Source organism: Athene cunicularia (assembly GCF_003259725.1).
Source record: "Athene cunicularia isolate RWA chromosome 3 unlocalized genomic scaffold, athCun1 chr3_part1, whole genome shotgun sequence".
NCBI lineage: Eukaryota > Metazoa > Chordata > Aves > Strigiformes > Strigidae > Athene > Athene cunicularia.
In genome coordinates, this window is record NW_020799097.1 from 23,143,775 (window position 1) to 23,163,030 (window position 19,256).

Consider the following 19,256-nt stretch of genomic DNA (forward strand, 5'->3'; position numbering starts at 1 on the left):
AGCGAAACAAACCCAACTTAGGGAAATTAATTTAATTTATTGTCATTCAAATCAGAGTAAGATAATGAGAAATAAAAACATATATTTAAACACCTTCCCCCTACTCCTCCATTCTTCACAGGCTCAACTTTTGTGATGGTCCAATGAAACCACAGTTAATGTCTCAAACATCCAATAGAGGACTTTGGTAAAGGAAACTGTTTCTGTGGATATGCTGGGACTGTGCAGGAAGACACAGGGAGGTGAGGGAACCCCGTGGAGGTGGGACCACACTTTTCAGAGGCTGAACTTCCATATTTTGAGCAACTCTGTAAAGAGGCAATGGAGAAGCTGTTTTCGTGATGCATGTGCCAAAATAAAAGGTCAGACAACAGTTACACTTTCAGGGAGGGGGGAGTAACTCCCCAACAACCCCCAAGCCCACCGACCTATTTACAGAAGAATCTGAAGGTACAAACTATACATGCACCAGAGAAAAGAGAGTTCAAGAAGCTCAGGCTGTGCATGATGTTTAATTAGCCTAATGAGTCCAAGCGCCTGCCTGGAGGCAAGGAATTATAAAAGGACAAGATCAAGAGCCCTGGGTGCTGGTAACCCTCCAAAACTGGACCCTTGGGCTGGCTGGACTAACATGAACCATGACTGGTGAAATCTTTCGGTTTTTTTTTTTTTTTTTTTTTTTTTTTTTTTTCTTTCCCCTTTTCTCTCCCATTCTTATTCTGTATCCCCACATATAAGGCAAGTCTTGTTGGGGCATGTTTAAGACTTGTTGGGACATTTTATAAGATCTGCCACTAATCTGTGTATGTTGTAAAGTTTGTTGGTGTATCTTACAAAATTTACTGCTTGTTGCAGAGGTTGCAAAGCTTACTGACAAATTTCATGCCAATATCTGTTATGAGCAAATAAAAATTGAGGTTGGTGTATCCTGAAGTATCCTTGGTGTTGTTTCACCTTAGTCCTAGCCTGGGAATCGACAAATCTGAGACATTGTTCTGAGAAACTGGGATGTGACAGCTTTGCTCCCAATTTTCTCTACCTCCTTCACCACAGGAGGGCAGGGGGATGTGGAATGGAGGTTACAATCATTTCATCACTTTCTCCTCATGGGGAGGACTCCTCACACTCTTCCCCTGATCCAGTATGGTGTCCCTCCCACACAAGACAGATGTTCAGGAGCAGACTGCTCCAGTGTGGGTCCCCCATGGTAACACAAGTCCTGACATCAAACCTGATCCAGCAAGATTTTCCCACGGCATCCCTCCTTCAGGCATCCCCCTGCTCCTGCGTGGGGTCCTCCCCGGGCTGCAGGTGGGTCTCTGCTCCACCGTTCCCCTCCACGGCCGCAGGGCACAGCTGCCTCCCCATGGGCAGCACCACGGCCTGCAGGGGAACCTCTGCTCCAGTGCCTGCAGCACCTCCTCCCTCTCCTTCATTGACCTTGATGTTTGCAGAGTTGCTGCTGCCATATATTCTTACTCCTCTCTTCTGGCTGGTGTTGTGCAGCAACTTTTCCCCCCTTTAAAATACATTATCACAGAGGTGCTACCACTGCCACAGATGGACTCAGCCTTGCCCAGTGGTGGGCCTGTCTTGGCGCTGGCTGGCATTGGCTCTATCAGACATGGGGGAAGCTTCTAGAAGCTTCTCACAGAAGACATTCCTGTAGCCTCCCCGCTATTAAAACCTTGTCATGCAAATCAAATAGAGATGTGCACTGAATATTGATGATTAGCAACTCTATATAAATGGTTTGCTAGATTATTTAATAAGTGAACATATATATTGTGACACTGCCTTATTTGTTCAAGTACTGTAAGTAAAATTTATATTTTTACCAAGGATGTGCTTGTTAGTAAAACTGTCCTCTCTATAAATTAATTCAGTTCAGTATGAGTGACAAAGCTTTTTTAATTAATATAAAACTGGTATGTATCTATCTGTGTTGTGGCACAGATGTTGCTCTCAGAGACAGCAGAGGAATGATAATGCAGGTTGATGATAAAGCTTCAAAATAGCTCTCAAGGAACCGCTAGAAATAAGGCTACTCACTGTGGTGGTGTGTCTACTATTGTCACAGCTCTATACAATCTGTTCCCTAGAAGATACATACAGGCACTAACTGGCTGATGCGTGCTTCAAGCCTTGACTGATGCCACACTTTGACCTCCACCTTATATGTTTTTCTTTTCAATTTTTAACTTTGCAAGACAAAATCCAGAATTCTGGCAATTTTTCCAGGATTTCCAGATGGCTAATGTCCCAGTTAGGGTGGAACTGTTGGTCTTTCAGACAAATCTTTCAGACTACAGATTCTTCAGAAATCCAAGATGGGTGACCCCAAGCTATATCAACATTAATTCATTTATGAAGATTTCCTCTGTGAGACAAATGCATCCAGAACATACTGACCACTTATGTGCTTGATCTCCTCACTTAACTCAAAGCAGGAACCCAGACATCAGACCTGCTACCTGAGTTCAGATCTACCAAGCAGCGCACACAACAGAAGTCTGATATACCCAGACACGACAGACCTAAAGTATGGAGTTACAATCAGTCTGATGTGGTCAGAATCATTATGACATACTGGGCTTTACACAGATCGATTGTTTGGTAAATCTGCAAAAGAAGCCTTAAGTTTGTGTTCTCAGATGGTAATATGGGGCAGTCCTTCTCCTTAAGAACAGATCAGTCAGACATATGTCCATAAATCTGGCCTGGTTTTTCAGTTTCAAAATATTGACAGGTCTGGGATTACACCTAGTAGGGCCCTGTAAAAGTCTATTCAAGACTGATGTAATGAACTAGGAGTAGTACTATCCATTTCTTCATTTGCATATCCCTCTGATCTTCTCCAAAGCAGCTAATATTTCTTATGGTTATATTTTAGTGTAAATAACAGTTTAGTTTTAACAAACTGTATAGCCATAAAGTATGTAAATATTCAAGTTTCCAGTGCACTTTATTTCCTCCATTCCAATTCAGTAACAATTTGCTACTTATTGTGAAAATAATTCTATTTAGTTTAGTTCTTATTATTCCTTTTCATAATGTATTTCCTATAGAGGATTCATTATTTAATGTATTTTCAGATATCCTCCAAATATTGTGTGTATTTCAGTCTCTGTCTCTCTCTTCCACCATTTATTTCTTCTGAGTCTTCACTATTCCTCTTTGTCTATGCTTTTTCTGTTTTGTGGATCATGAGCAGATACAGCTAAAGTGTAAGGCAAACCATATCTGACTAATCTGGTAGCCTATGGTGAAGTGACTGCAATGGTAAATGAGGGAAGAGAAACTGATGTCATCTCTCTGACATTGATATGGCCTTTGATATGATACTCCACAAAATCTTTCTGCTAAATTGGAGAGATATGGATTTGATAGGTGAACTGTTAGACAGATAAGGAATTGACTGATAGCAGCATCCAAAGAGCTACAGTCAATGCCTCAATGTCCAGGTGGAAACCAGTAAAGAGTGGTGTCCTTCAAGGGTCCATACTGGGACCAATTCTATTTCTTTATTAATGACATATATAGTGTGATTGAGTGTACGCTCAGTGAGCTTGCAGGCGACAAGCTGAGTGATGCGGTTGACATGCATGAGGGAAAGGATGCCATCCAGAGGGACCTTGACAGGCTTGAGGAGTAGGCCCACGCAAACCTCATGAACTTCAACCAGGCCAAGCTCAATGTCCTACACCTGGGTTGGGACAGTCCCCAATATCAATACAGACTGGGTGATGAGTTGTTTGAGAACAACCCTGTGGAGAAAAACTTGGGGATATTGGTGAAGGAAAAAATGGATATGAGCCAGCAATGTTCACGTGTAGCCCATGAAAACCAGTTGTATCCTGGGCTACATCAAAAGAGGTCTGAACAGCAGATCGAGGGAGATGATTCTTCCCCTCTACACCACTCTCATAAGACCCCATCTGGAGTACTGCATCCAGCTCTGGGGCCCCCAGCAGAAGAAAGATATGGTCCTCTTAGAGCAGGTCCAGAGGAGGGCCGCAAAAATGATCAGAGGGCTGGAACACCACTCGTCTGAAGAAAGACTGAGAGTTGGGGCTGTTCAGCCCGGAGAAGGTAAGGCTTCAAGGAGACCTTATTGTGTCCTTTCAATATATAAAGGGGTCTTATAAGAAAGACAGAGAATGACTTTTTGCTAGGATCTGTAGCGACAGGAGAATGAACAATGGTTTGAAACTAAAATAGGATAGATTTAGATTGGTCTTAAGGAAGAAATATTTTATTATGAGACTAGTGAGACACTGGAGCAAATTTCCCAAAGAAGCTGTGTATGCCCCATCATTGGCAGTGTTCAAAGTCAGGCTGGATGGGGCTTTGAGCAACATGTTCTAGTGGAGAATGTCCCTACCCTTGGCAAAGGGGCTGGACTACATGATCTTTGAAGGCCCTTTCCAACCCAAACTGGTTTATTATTCTTTAATTTTATGAAATTTTATATATTGGTTTTATTTTATTTACAGTAATATAAAATATCTTTCTTAATCTTCATGTACTATAGATCTCCATCCTTACAGTTAATTTGTTATAACCACAGTAATGTAATGCACCTAAATTCAACAATAAATAATTCTTGAAGTTTCAGAGAAGCCCAAAGGCATTAGACACATAAATACTATTCAATTTAATGAAATGTGTGCCTAAAATCATCAAGGTTTTATAAAATCCCTGCCTGAGAAAACATTTGTGTTTCCTTAAAATGCTCTATCTTAAAATCACAGCTCACCAGTTTCAGCCCTTGACAATATCTCACAGAACTAGATTCTAAACAGATTTTATCTCTATGAAGAATTTCTGTGTCATGAGGACTTTATACAATCAGATCACATATACAGGTCGCATTCTCAAGGCTAATGAGGTTCGGGTGATAAAAATGGTGAAAAAAGTCACAAGGCAACTAAAACCAAAGCCTGCAGGCAGCCTAAAGTCATAGAGAAACAGAACCAGAACTCATGAGATTCACTCCAGTGTTATTAGTGGCAGGACTACCATACATGCACTCAAGCCTTCTTTGTAAGAGACATAGAAAACATGTAGCTACAGGACATACTTAAATTCTTCGTGTGAAATAGCTGTATGCTGTTCAATAGCTATATGCTGTTCTTGTTGAATTAAACGGTAGTTGCATCTTTGACTAGAACAAGAATGTATTGCTACTTTGCATAATACACTTTGAATGTGTACACACATATAAAGCATTATTAATATGAAAGGAGCTGAATAAAATAAATTTAATAGCCCAAGCACTCAAGTAATGTGAAAGAATTGCAAAGTAAAAGTTCAGAGATGTTTAGAGTCTTCTGCCCGTGGCTGAGAATGACAAATTTTGATGCACATTTTCACTTTTAACAAGAGATTGATAGCATGAAGCTGATTGTTATTCTAGTCACTATTGTCCTTGCTGATTTTAGCTATAACTCTGTTCTGCTGTCATGATCAGTTTATATTCAAGTGTGTCATAGTATCTAGTGACAAATGCAGACAGCATTGAGAAATGGTCAGTACAATTTGCAAGCAGTGACCTTGATTAAAGATTTGTCAGACTACTTATTAACTTCCTTCTCTAGTGCGATTTCAAGTTAAAATAATATCAGGAATGGTTAATACAACCAGCAACATTTTTATGGGTAAATATATGCCCTTAGAATAGATAGATTTTAGCTTACATAGTACTGTGAATTTTTCTGCCTAAATCAGTAGCAAGATAGCCTGGAGTGAAATGTTTTAGGTCTCCCCTACAGCCTTCTTTTTCAAGTACCCTGGATGTTTATGAAACATGCAGGATTGACACAACTGTGAAATTATATCTGCTATTTATTTTCTGAACAGTCAAAGTCTCTGCACACAAGCTAGGCACTGTCTTAACTTTCTCTCCAAGGGCCAGCTTTGCACCTGCAAGTGTTTCTTCCCTCCAACTCATTTAATTTTTAGGTCTTTTTGTGGAAACTGCGAACTAGGTTGTCAGTTCTGTTGGTCCCCTCTTTAATGTTGACAATTCTCCATCAAACAAGTCATGATTGATTCATTTAGCACGTTAATTTACAAGTATTGTTTGTCTGATCTGCAACTCATTTATTCCGATCTATGTGTCATGTTTATAATGAAATAGCTATAGTAACTTTATCAAACTTTGCATTGTATTATGTATATAAATACATATACATAATTACATACATAAATAATGCATATTCACATACATATATCCACAGTGTACATATATGTATGTATGCATACATATACCTAAAACAAGCAGCCAAGTAATGTTAACAAAAATAAATGTTATTTGTTATATAGAAAATTCCTTGTGCAAAACTGAATGGAAACTATAATACACACAGCAGCCACCACATTTTAATTGTGGTTTATGTGGTCTTGTACGGGATGTTTTATTTGTGAATTTATTTATTTCCAGGACAATGCAGAGCAAGCAAATAGATAAGGGTATAATCCTGGATATGTATCATGTTACATTTGAACTGCAAAGTAGCACTGCTCTATGTGTCATATTTTAAAAACTAAAATTACCACACTAAGAAATGTTATTCCAAGTTTGCAAATACTACGTCAGATCCTGAGTTGTATAAATCAGTGAAGCACCAGTGGAGCTCCAATGACTTTTGCCAACCATTACTTATACCAGCCAACTTACATCAATAAGTCTATAACTTACTAAATCTAAAAACTGGGATGATTGTGCTATATACATCCATTTAAATATACATGGTTCAGCTAACATAATAATACATTTTCTTGTTACCCTTTCATTGTACACCACTTAGCTGGTAATAATAGATTAAAGGATGACTTTAGAGAAAGTGACTAGACCACGTAACTCTCAAACATTATGAATAGTGATCGTTTAGTTTCAAGTTAGAGTCAAAAAAAAAAAAAAAAAAAAAAAAAAGATGGTGGAAAAAAGTGATTGGTGAAATACAATATTTTAGATAATATCTTTAGTAAAGCTTACATTCTGAGCAAGGAGATAAAATCACTTCAGACAGGCATTACATTAAGAATGTGAGAAGGAGGGAGAAATTATGATGCAGATGCAAAAGATAAAATATTTTCAGTGTAGCTATTCAACAAAGGTGAGCTGTTGGTAGGATTGATAGTTAAAGGCAGGCTCATAAAAGTAAGGAACTATTAAGATGAAAAGAAAAGGTCTGATATATCATGCATCAAATGAGTATAATCACAACAGAAACATATCCAAATTGTTCTATAATTTATGGCCCTTGTCTTAAGTAAGATGGAATTTTTTCCTCACTTCCTTAAAAGTGCTAAAGCTGTTAACATTGGAGATACACCTATGAGTTACTTAGGTAACTTGTATCATAAAATAGATCTGTTCAACCAGTTTTGTAGAGTTCTTCATAGCATATTTTGAAGGAAAGGGGTTAGAGATAACAAAAAATTATATTGGAATAAATCTGTCAAAGCCTATGAAAACAGTGAATATGGGCTTCATTTTCTTCAGGATCACTATGCCAAGTTCTTCTTCATCTAAACATTAAATGATGGCTTCACCACCTCTGCAGTGCCTCTATCTCCACTTAACACCACATGATGTAGGACCCGCACAGGATATAGGCTGTAATCTGAAGGATGTAGGGAACATAACTATCCTCATCCTTGCTCTAGTCTTATAGATCCTTCTCAGTTGCAGCCATGCAGCCCATATGCACAGCTGTTTGGCCCATTCTTCCACTCTTAGAAAAGCTATGTAACAGCAGCCAGTGCAACTCTTTAGAAATAGTCTCCTTCAATCAGTCTTGACTTCTGCATACTTTGTGAATAAGAAGCTGATGGTTGATAAAGTCAAATGCTAATAAGCAGACTTAAAGAGTCAGATGGTACGAAGAAGATCTAGAGAGCACTCACTGAAACTTTATTTGAGAACTGTTTCCTTTATTCACACGATAGGGACTCTCTGTTCAGGTGGTTCCTGTAATACTTTTTCAGCAATCTGCAATTATTGCAGATACCTTTAAGTGTGAAATTGTGGCTTTCAGACTTCCAGTTTGACATGTGTAGTTTCCCTAGCTTAAACACCCTATGAATATAATGATGCATATAAGCTAAAATGCAAGGAAAATTACTCTATAAAAGTGCTCAAGCTAAAATATTGCCCTTCACATTGTAAAGGCTTTAGATGTACATACCCAGGTGTCTTTTTCCAGAATTTGTATTTCACTGCATTTTTGTTCATTACTTTAGATATTATGTGCACAGAGGGACATTATCTTTTCAGGGGACGATGGAGTGAATCCTGCATGAAGTATGAATGTATTACTTTCATTTTAGTTTGATAGAGTCTATGGAGATTCAGGATATTTTATGTAATTAATATATCCAAGGAAATAATTTGCAGCTGTGGTAGTGCATGAAAGGTCAGGATTCAGGACAAAAACTAAAACTGGAACTCTGCACTAGCTTGAATGAAGTCTAGTAAAAAGAAATTTTAAAAAGTTCCAGGTCTGAACAATGTCAAATACTGTTTCATCTTGAGACAATGTGATGGCAGCATGTGATATTCATTGGTATTACCTTCTTTAAAGTTTTACTACTTCTAACTGCTGTTGTGACATATGGAACTACAAATAAAGTCAGCCATGGAAAACTGAAAATATGTATACCTTTGTTTCTTTTCATCATCTAATTAATAAACACAACTTTATAAAGATATTGTTGTATATTTCAAATTATTTTAAAACAATGTAGTTAATGGTTGATATTTTTTCTCATGCATCAGTACCAATGAAAATGAAGAAAACTGACTTTCATTCTTCCTTGTATTTTAGAGCTTTCAAGTCCAAAAGCTGCCTTTCCAGTTGTAGACTCTTTATTTTGCCTAATTTATATGGTGTAAGAAAAGTATAACGATTTTTTTTTTTTTTTAGAGTATTTTATCAGTCCCATAAACACTAATTTCTAAGCCATTCAAGATATGCTTAGGAGAATGAAACCATACAGGCCACTCCAAACAAAATGTTGTGAAAAGGATTAAAATGTAGATTATGGAGTCTGGATCTAAAACATGCTAATCAAGTAAGACCCAAGAGACCTTCCACAAACACACCTGCTACTGCAAGAAGCAGTCACACTTTATAATCCCATGGAACTATTAGATTAACACCTTTTGCACTGCTGTGCAAGTCCAGGGTTTCAAAATCTTCCAAGGCTGGGCTGCCTGTGCTCAAGGCCAATCTGATATGGTGCAGCCATGCATCACGTAATCAGGCTGCTGTAGACAGAGCTGTGGGAAGCTTTGTTAGGCTCTCCTTCATTCAAGAGCTGCACTTAAGCTTAGTTCTTCACCCTTGGCCCCTGCCTGTGCTCTATTGGTATCATGCCTGTACTTGGCCATATACCTCACGGGTACTCATCCTGACCCATTGACTTACTTCCTGACTTGATCTTGGACCTGTCTCATCTCTGTGGACTTACCTGGCAATCACTGGACTGTGGCTGACCCATGATACTATCACTGTTCTATTCTCTTGGCTCCAGAGCCAGGGATCTGGCTGAATCAGCAAATTCATGGGCCCTGCCAGTCTTACTGCCACACTGTCCTCTCTGCTCACCTTCCCTTGAGTATCAGTCCAGTCTTGCTGCTGTTGGACACTCAGTGCCTGACACCATGAGCTACAATTAAAGTAACATTTCACTACTCATTATTATTGGCATCTGTCATTTCCAAGTAATGTACCAACCCAGCTCCATTTGTCAGAAAGGGAGGTTTGGGCAATATGTGGCAATACAGGTTTTCAGGTGTCTTTCCATCAATAAGACTGTTAACAATATATTAGGAAAACCTTCTAACTCTGCCACAGTGTACATTTTTAGCTCTGTATGGCAGCAATCATGTGAAGATGTGTTATACACCATTTTATTTTGTTTTTCTTCACCATCAGAGCAAATACACCTTATTTCCACACTGTGAAACTGCCGTGGTGATATATGTGTCACATTTCATTGATGGAATTTCATCTATCAGGCTAGTTTCAGCTGGTGCACTGCATTGGACTTACATTCCTGGGACTGCATATTTGGTAGCTAAAAGCAGAAATTATGCTTAGATATAAGAAGGTGAGTAGCATGTCTAATTCTATGTGTGTACAGATATGTCTGCATTCTAGACTGATTAATGAGAAAAGGTTCAAGAGGATTTCATATGGACTTTGGACATGTACATATCAACAATAACCAGGAGAACCTGCATGCTTTGGGTTTTGTTTGGTAGTGCCCCTTGATTGTGGCCTGTATCATTATAAGTAATGACATTTGAGTAGATGAAAACTGAGCTGAACGCTTAGGTGATTAAAAAGTGCTGTGCCTGCCCTCTTGCCATGTTAGATCATGTTTCCTATGAAACATTAATAATTATAAATATTTGTTAAGATCTCAGATGTCTGGACAGTTAGATAAGGTAAGAATGCTGATATATTTATCAATATCAGATTGACCCTTCTGGCCTCTGTGCTTGCCCATCATACACTACTAAGGGTTTTTTACTGTTTATTTTAATTCTTGTATAATTTTTTTTTTGCTATTAATAAACTATATGTTTAGTGTGCCTACCATGGTCATCAGTCAGATAACATAGTGACAAAGATATGTTTAGAATAAATTTCTATGCAAAAATTACTGTATAATCTTTCCAAATTATCCTGAAATTACTGTTATGAAACAGTCAGTAACAGGCAAACATCCACATTTCCATAGGATATTACTGTTTTGGAAGTAGCTATCATCTTCCTCTATGCTTTATTCTGTAGACTAACAGCTCCTAGAATATGTCACTATTGTACCAGAACCCAGCTGTTATGTATCTCTTCTTGCAGTGGATCTTAGAGGTGTTTTTATTTTTCTTAGAAAGATTTAGGGATTAAAAGATATCTGGCCAAATTATAATCTTTATGTAATATGTAATTTTCTCTCTCTTATGCATCTCAGATCTTCATTGGACAGCTGCCCAGACGCAAACAAACAAACAAAAAGCTTTATTATATTGACAATAAACATCTTGTAATTTAAATAATAATTTCAAAAGGCAGAGCTGATATAAATAGATAGAATGCATTATTTACTTCCTATAATGCCATATATTTAATGATTCTGCAAAGACTTTAATAGAACATCATGAGCAGGTGTCGTCAAATATTAACCTTTACAAACACTGCAGCTGGAAAACCAACAACAGCTTTTATTCTGAAATTTTTTCTTAGAAGTGATATCTGAAATTATACTGCAGAAATAGCACGTCTTGCACTGTGTGATTAGGCTGTGTCAGCTAAAACTCAAAGGGGAGTCATTGCATGTACATTTCTCTGGGTTAAAAAAAAAAAAAAAAAGAAAGAGCAACAGATTAGATAGCTGCTTTTAAGAGTCATGTGTTGATGCTCAATTTTTACTTTTTTTATATATATAACATCAGCAGAACCATTAACATAACAAGCAAGAGTTATCATGCCTTTCCCTTGCTAAGTAACAAGCAGCCTTTCTCAGTCAGAGCTGGTGGTATTTTGGAAAAAAAAATCACAACGGAATCCATCAAACCAAAGAGCTAGTAGTCTTTTAGAGCCAATGGGATATATCAACTACTGGCTTTGAAGTTCCAGTTTTTCAGAAGATAAACAGTACTAGCAAATTAGCCTGGAAGTATTGATTGGAATTGGTTCAATGTCTTCTCATCAAGGTCTAGCAAAGAATGGAAATAGCCTCCTCTGTAAGGCAGATGGTCTGCAAAATGCTTTAAATGTAACCCAGTGTTAAAGTACTGTTGTATTATTAGCTAGCACTGCAAATTAGGCTGGAAAAAATTTTCCCTTATAATGTTGTAATCTAGGCTTCTCAAGTTTTACCAAATTTATCTGTGTCATGATTTCAGCTAGGATAGAGTTAATTTTCTTGATCTGGCAGAGAGCACAGTCAGAGCACCCAACCCAGATTTCAGCCAGGATAGAGTTAACTTTCTTTGAGCTGAGAGGAGGCACAGCTGAAGTGTTGGGCCTGGATTAGCCATTGGAGGATTCCATATCGTGAGACATCATGCTTAGTGTATAAAGGACTCTCTTGTTTCTGGCCAGATCTTTTTTCTGATGGGATTGCTGCTGGGGACGGGTTGGGTATCTGTCAGGTGGTGAGCAAGCACATTGTGCGTACCTGTTCGGACTTCCCATTATTGTTTCGTTGTATTACAATCACTAAACATTTTTTTTTTCCTACCTATGAGTTTTTTTTTCTTTTTGTTCTTCCCCTATTTCCCCAGGCAGGGGAGAAGGATGAGGAACTGGCCCGCAAACCATGACAGTCTGACAATCAAAATCTCCTGTGTTTCATTTGAGCTTCAGTAGCAAATGAAACGGAGACTTGGAGCAACGTGTTTATAGTTACACTTGAGGAATAGGAGTGAGAAAACAGAGAATAATCAAGCATCAGGCAAACAGGCCAACATATGGATAAGTTAATGGTGAGTGATTTCTATAGGCTAGGAACGTGTCAGACATCTTTATTCATAAAGCTGAACCTTCCTGCACCATTTAAAATAAATGACTGTGCAGTCCTCCCATCTTGTTTTATGGATATGGGAGTAATTACATATGTTTTGTCTGTATAACATTGCACTCCAGGTGTATTCCAAATATACAAAAAGCTTGACAACCTATGGGCACTGCTGTCTAATGCATTATCATTTATTCTGCTCTACCTCCCAGAAAAGATATCGCTTTCAACACAGAGATTTCTTACCCTATGCCTTTCATATGCCTTTCATTATGATTTGAAAAATTCTTCTTCAGGCTGAATTGATTGTTTATGCTACAGCACCAAGTTAGTTACATGTAGGTCTCTGATTGTCTTCTCAGTGACTCAGGAATTTCTCAAAGATAACACTCCCACCTCATCAGATCACTGAAGCTCAGCTCCACCAAAAAAAACCCAAAAAACCCAAACAAAAAATCAACCCCAAAACCAAACCAAACAACCACATCACTTTTAAAATTTTATTTTATTTTAATAGAATCTGAAATACTGAGTTAAGGGCTAAGTATGAACCACAGAGAATGAGGAACTCTGGGTGCTTCTGAAGGGGATCCATACAATCCAGTACAGAGCAAGAGATGCCCTCCCTTCAGTTGATGTTCAGCAAAGAAGGCTAAGCAAAATTTTATTTCTTTCACAGATTATGTACATATCTACAGACTTGAAAAATGTTAATGGGGATTCTCAGCTTTAAAACACCTGACTCTGTGTACTCAGCAGACTGTCATAATACACCTACCACCTGGCTCAGTTTGTTATGTTAAAGAAACAGAAACAGAGAGAGAAAAAACAGGAAAGCTGCTGACACAGTTGACCTATGGAGTAACCTGTGGGAGGAAGGAGTCTTTGGTTCTGGTCTCTACTTCATGTATTTTTTTATACATTTTGCATTAAAGGGAGGACTGGATAAAATCCATAGAGTTGGGGACGGAGAGGACCTAGAAAGCAGATTGTCTAGTCACTGTGCTGTCTTGTAACCATTGGGTTATTAGATCAAATGTAGGTATGATTGTGATGGATTATTTTCAATGATAAATATGATTGATCAGCTTTCTGCTCAAAACAGTGCAGCTAGTCTGGCTTGCAAGCATTACAGGGGCATCATACTTCAGGAGGTGAAGGTGACCAAGAGTGAACAACATTAAGTTGTGCTACACATCAGTTAAACTCACAGCAATTCTGTATATCCTTGACTGAACAAACCGGTGTCAAGAAAACTCTATAGGCAGTATTTTAGATATTTGTGTCCTCTTAGATCAGTAAGCAGGTAAGTGAAGGGGAAGAAGGAGAACATGTGTGTGTAAAAGTTTAAATAGTATTATTCATCTCAGCTATTAAAATATAACTTAGGTTGTATTTGAGTCACTACTGTGGCTACATATGACTGGTTCAGCATCTTTAAAACAGTAATATAAGTGTAGAGTTCTTCAGATAGCATGATCCTGTTGTAGTAGGATAGAGATATCCAGCTGAAATAATTCCCAGTTAAATCTGTATAAGTAATGCCTGGAACTTCAGAGGAATGGTAGCACCTTTGTTGCAGCAAAGCTTTTTAAAAAGATAAATTCAGTTTCACAACTATCTAATCTAGTAATTATTACAAACTATTGCAAACTATTGCATATTATAAATGGAGCTCAGACACAATTCCATAAGATGAAACTGAGTACATCAAAATGGAATATATTATCAATAGCAAAAGGATTATTCCACATGATTGGTATTTTGGTATGAAACTTTAGGGCAGAGCATTTGGAATTTGATTCCATAGTCTTTCTCCCAGCAAAACAAGCATTAACTTCAAAGGTGATTTTGCTTGAGTAAGGACTGCTAAAAATCACGATCTTGAGAAGGAAATATAAATGGCATATAATTCAACATGCAACTAAGTTTTTTTCTTTTAAAGATTCAGAAAAGAAATAGTAATGGTGTTGCCAACACTATAGGCTAGCTCCCATTTCTGTTACTACAGACAGCACAGGAGGGCAGAGGACATAGTGTTTATACTAAAATTCTGGTATAGTATCTGCAATAATATGCTGTAATATAAGTTTAATTCCCCTCCTACAAAGATTTATGTATCTGCTTAAGGAGACAGTAAACAAAGCAAGTATATACTTGTAGTTTAACAAATTGATGTATTACACTTTGTTCATAATATTTTTTGTTTATGCAGAGAACTGCATGTACAAATGTCTTAAGTATGTTTGAATCAGTGTGAAGAAAGATATACAAGTTATATTGTGAATTAGTGGTAAAAAAACCCAACTAAAATATTCTTCAATTAATTGGTCTACAGAATCATGTTTTTCTCCATAACAATGATGGAAAACAGGGAAAGAACCAAATATTATTTGTAAATACTCTATGACTGTGTCTACAAAACAGCTCATTAAATCTGCATGAAGGTTATTATAAATGGGATTGTTGAAGACACAGATTATACTTAATGAAAAATGTTTAAATACAGGTATTGGTAGACAGTCACTTACTGTTTGTCTGCTTGTATGTGAATGGCTCTTGAAGGATGTCCTTAAATTCCCATGGCTTCTGACTACACTTTTATAAAACACACTCATGCTTGCAGATGTTCAGTGCTTTAAGTGGAACAGTGGGAGACAAGGCTGAATTTATTCCTTATTTAATTTAAAGAAGGAAGTAGGTGACAGTAGCCTTTTACATATACCTTTGTGAGAAGGATGCACTGAAGCATAAAGTTTGTTTAGATTCTAGTTACAGCTTTTTTGGTATGCCTTCACAATTTCCCTCATGCTATGTTAACACACAGCTTGACAAAGGATCTACAGCTTAGATATGATGTTTTTAGTCTTGTTGGTACAGTTTTCTATTTGTCAACTGAATAGTGCAGTGTGTCCTAAAATTTACTCTCCTATTTTCTGGAACTGCTACAGAGTAGTTCAGATGCTGGCACTTCCTTCAAGATGTTAGCAAATTGTTGGCAGTTTTCATTAGTATCTCAAAGGAAAACACAAGTGGTACAGACCTGTAAATTAATTAAGATTTTCCTTTTTTATTACTTGTTATTATAAACTGCAAATTTTTCTGTGTTGCTAAGAGATAGAAACTTTAAAAGTTATTGAAAAGTCATGAAATGAACTGGAACCATAGCCAAAATGAAGTTACACTATTACAACAAAAATAATATTTTCTGACATTAAGTAAGAACAGACAAAAAATTCTTATATTCATTTCCTGTGTGTTATGGAGGCTCTCAAATAAACAACCAACCACCAAAAATTAAAAATTTATTATTAACACAATTAACTAGCTTTCTGTAAATTACAGGTTTGAATGTCTGTGAGAGGAGCACAGATCGACTCCCTAGGGTTTAATGGCAACCTGAAACGCAGAACAAAGCCCCACTCTTTGGGGTTTAAGGACACCCCCAAAGGCTCTCTCACTGACCTGACAAGCGAGGGCTCTCACCCGAGCACCTGCTCAGGGCAGCTCCCGACCCAAGGCCCCTCGAGGAGTTTCCCTGGGCAGCGTCCTGAGCCCAGGGGAGAGTCCTCGCCCGCAGCTGCTGCTCCAGGGGACGAGCCCCAAATGGCTCCCCCAGGGGACTCCCCTGATCCCCAGGCCGAGTCTGACCTGGAGCCAACAGCGGCTCCCACTGGCCACAGGCTCCAACTGCCGGGAGGCCCCGAGAGCCAAATCAGCCCGGAGCTGCCACAGCTCCGCAGCCAAGCAGCCCCGCTTTCACTGGGCGGGGGCACCTGACACACTGTATTTCTCTTCTACGTGATTTTAACCACTACTATTAGAAAAAACATAGCTCTCCTCAAATTAAATATGTGGTATTGTTCAGCCAAAAACATTATGAATGAAATATTTAAATATTTACAAATGATGCAGGTATAAGATTTTCCTATTCTATCCACATCTTAGACCTTTCTAATAGTTTCAGTAATATCCCCACCCCCCTCTTTTTCTTAAGAATAAATTTGAGCCCAACACTTTTCATGCTATTATTCTTGATTCTTCATTGTCTAATCTTGTAACAATAGGCAATGAACAGATTATTGTGAAGCATCAGGAATGTATACAAACATCTTTAATACAGTACGAGAGCACGTAGGTTTATAAATTTTGCTAGTGTATGATATAGTCTGAATAATCTGCTCTAAGATTTCACTATTATTTTATATTATTTCTGTTTGAACTATATGGCCTGTACCAAAACCACCACCAACAACAACAAAAAAACCCAACCCCCCTGAAAACTTTATTTATCGTCTTCAGCAATGCTGTGGACAATGGGATGGAAAGCACTCTCTCCATCTTTGAAGATATGGCCGAATAGGTGTGAATGGCTGGTACACTAGAAGAGGTCTGACATCCACATGTACCTCCTCAAAAGTCTGGAAAAATGGAGTAACAAGAACTTAATGCAGTTCAAGAAGGAGAAATATAGAGTTTTACACCATGGACCTCATACAGTAACATCGGCTAGAACCACACTGATTAGGCAGCAGCTCTGCAGAAAGGGTCCTGATGGAGAATAAACTGAACATCAGTCTTAATGCACCCTTGCCTAAAAGACTAATGACATACTGGAAGCAAATGCATAACCAAGGGATTTGCTTATTCCCCTGTGCTGCACTCATTAGTCTGGATGTGGAATACCTTGTCAATTTGAAGACTCTCAGTACAAGAGAGACTAATAGACTGGAGTGAGTCCAGTGGAGAGCTGCCAGGATAATCACAGTCCTGGAGCACCTGACACATGAGGACAGGCTGAGGGAAATGGACTTGATCAGCCTGCAGAAGGCTAAAGAGACATCTAATCACAGGCTTCAACTCTATAATTAATAATAGGAGCCAGACTCTTCTCAAGTGATGTAGAACAAAATAAGATATAACAGTCACAAGTTGCAGCAAAGAAAATTCCTTTGTAATGTGTGAGATCAAGCACTGGAACAGTGTCAAGAGATGTTGGGCCATCTACAGTCTTGAAGATTTTCAAAACTTGGATAAGCATGTTCCTGAGCAACCGGATTCAACTTAGAAGGTAACCCTGATTTGAGTAAGGTGTTGAACCAAGTGGCTTCCAGAGCTTCCTTCTAAAGTGAACTATCCTATCATTCTGTTATTTAGAAAAATGTTCAGTGCTATGTAGGTTGCAAAAGAATGAATGGAGTGGGAAAAGGAAGTTCATAGATTTATTAAGACGGGAGGAGTAATTCAATCAGCTTATCTGCCTATTCATATATATTGTAGTGAAATATATTTCACTCATTACAGTCACAATAACAATAACCTCTTTGTAAAGCATATTTTGTAACTGGCAGGAGCATAGCTTTGTGATCAATGCAAAAGAAGCATTTCAGGGAAAAGGCCTGGTGAGTGGAAGCATTAGAAACCATTGGTAAAATCTGCAACATTGCAAAACAAAAAACCTGGAGGGAATATTTAACACCTTATTTTGCTTTCCACTTTGGTCTTTTCTTTTCGAAGACTGTTTCCATTTCACTCTTTACATTTGATTGAAATAAAAAAAAAAAAGACTGTGTTTTAGTTGTATTGCAGGTGATCAGAAAGAGCAAAACATTGGAAATACAGAAAATTTAGACATCTAGACTACAGTGTAGTATCTGTGTTCTGTTATTCATTATATCTGCTATAATGAATTTATTTTCTCATGATTTTGTGATGGCCTCAATTCTGTAAAAGAGCATGTATCTATTCACTCCATATTTTCATATTTACCGGACAGTTTTCTTCACATTTTATATCATGGTGAAGGAGCTGTTTTACATCAATGTGCACATGAAATTTTTAAGGAAAATATTACTTTCCAACCTCTTACTGTCTTATTATTTATTTGCAGAAATCAGTACCAATAATACCAATAAAAATGTTTTTTCCTACGTTTGCTGTATAAGAATCTAAGGTATAAAATAGGACTGACACCACTGTCTTAACAGAAATTTTGAGACATGTGAGTTGTAACATGTAAGCAAGATTAAATCAATTCTGTTATGATACCATTAAATGTAATAAGGAAAAAATATATTTGGAAGGAAAATACAGAAAATTAATGTCAGAAAAGAAATTCAGTTTCTGAATTTCCTGACACCAGGGAGTTTATATATAAAAATCTATGTTTTGTTAACAGTTTTTGCATTGTAGTATCTTATGCTGGTTTATGGTAATGAAAGAGAGAGAAGACAATCACAGAATAAGCACAGCCAAGTTTGGTCTATATGACAGTATTTCTTCTTTCACAGTATTACTTCATTAATTCTAGCAGCTTAAACTCTGTTTGAACTCTTGAGGGTGGACAAGTAAGGGAATGAGTTGCTAAATTTAGGATTTACTTCATAAGCTACAAAATATATACATTTTAAATTAACTAATGATGTAAGCACAATTAAGCAAGTTAAATTCTCTGAGCTAGTTTGTGAAGCCTAAATCAAAGGGAGTGTTGGAAGTGAATGATTTATACTGGAGGTATGATTGTCCTTGTTTGACTTATTGTTGACTATTAGTTAGAGGAAGTCATTAATGACTGGAAAAGGCAAACGTTTTTTATGGTATCTGGTAGGAATATTTCCTGCCTTTTCTGTTTTCATCTCACCACCTTGAATTATTTTTTATGGTCATGGTCTGTTTCTATTTATAAAATCATACTAAATGACTAGAAAATACTGCACAAC